Raw genomic sequence first — 1,847 nt, forward strand, 5'->3', positions numbered from 1 at the left:
GGGGACCGAGTAGTGGGTAACTAGCTGAGCTCATAAACATAGAGGAAAGACACAAAGGATACTTGGCTGACATTGAAGACCAATGCATACTAGGGCTGGAATACTTACCACCGAGGTAATGTGTAGTTAATTTTAATAAAATGACGTTTGGGAACAACAAAGCCCAAATTCCGGTATGTGCTGCTGCTTCTGTTGATTTCCATGTCACAGCACTTAAATCAACTACAATACCCCCTATGTCAGAGAAGATAATTTGGGAATAAACGAACATCAACAAAGAAGCCTGATGCTTGTGGAAGCAGTAGAAGACCCATCCAGGTCAGCAGATGTGAAGATTGGAAAGTCACTTGTGGCAGGTCATCAAGTACTACCCATAACAGTGGCTATTTTCTCTAAATGTGAGCAGACACTTAAGGAAGAGGCATTGTTGGTTATGTGCTAGGAGGTAGAGCCAGTCAATGTTAAGGCAAGAAATACGACCATAAAGAAAGGACATCCTCTCCCAGAACATTTAACTTACATCTATACGAAGAGCATAGTCCATTTGTTATCATCACAGGCTCTTCAGGTTAGGGAACCTTTGGTGAATAATGCAGACGTCTTTTCAAAAGGAGATCATGACCTCGGCTGCACAGACCTCGTGGAGCACAGAATAAACACAGGCAATCACCATCCAATAAAGATCACTACGAGGAGAATAGCCCTGGCAAAGGTCATGGATGGCCTAATTAAGGAAGGGATAGTCGAGAAATCAGATAGTTCCTGATCAGCTCCCGTCATGTTAGTCCAGAAGAAGGATGGGATCCAACTTGCCGTGTGGACTTCAGGGCTCTTAACAGTATAACCAAAAAGGACTCGTAACCACTGCCAAGAATTGATGATACTCTTGCTGCCCTAAGTGGAGCCAGGTGATTTTCAACTCTGGAGTTAAAGTCGGGTTTCCATCAAGTAAAAATGGCTAAAGCAGATAAACCTAAGACTGCATTTATTTATGGCGAAGGTCTCTGGCAATACCGAGTGATGCCATTCGGGCTTAACAATGCTCCAGCAACATTTGAGAGGCTGATGGAAAGGGTACTGGGAGGCCTACAATGGAGGATAGCCTCAGTGTACCTGGATGATGTCATTGTGTTTGCAACAACGTTTGATAAGGAAATGTCCCGGCTACAAGAAGTATTCAAGTGTTTGACAGAAGCAAACCTCAAACTCCATCCAAAGAAACACCACTTGTTCCAGAAAGAGGTGCTTTACTTGGGTCACATTGTAAGTGAGCATGGTGTGTGAGCTGATCCTGACAAGGTGAAAGCAGTGCGTGATTGGCCAACACCAGACAATGTGGGAGAGTTAGAAAGTTTCTTGGGACTCTGTACCTATTACCGAAAGTTTGTGAAGGCCTTTGCAACTATAGCTGCTCCACTACATGATTTAAAAAAAAGGGCCAGAAGTTCGAATGGACAGTTTCTTGCCAGCATGCTTTCAAGACATTGAAAGCAAAATTGGCCTCAGCTCCACTTTTAAAGCTTTCAAATCCATCACTGCTGTACATACTGGATTGTGATGCTAGTAATGTCGGAATTGGAGGAGTATTGTCTCAGAAAGTGGGTGAAAACGAACATGTGGTGGCCTACTTCAGTAGGGTCCTGAGCAGACCAGAGAGGAACTACTGTGTAACACGGAGGGAACTCCTTGCTATATTAAAGAGTCTGACATATTTCCATCCTTATCTCTATGGAGATGCTGCATTATGCTGGTTAAGATCATTAAAGAACCCAGAGAGACAAGTGGCACCTTGGATAAGAAAGATAGACCAGTATAATTATGATATTGAATATAAAGAAGGAAAATCT

The sequence above is a fragment of the Limulus polyphemus genome, unplaced genomic scaffold (genome assembly GCF_000517525.1).
Source record: "Limulus polyphemus unplaced genomic scaffold, Limulus_polyphemus-2.1.2 Scaffold478, whole genome shotgun sequence".
In the NCBI taxonomy this organism is placed as follows: Eukaryota; Metazoa; Arthropoda; class Merostomata; order Xiphosura; family Limulidae; genus Limulus; species Limulus polyphemus.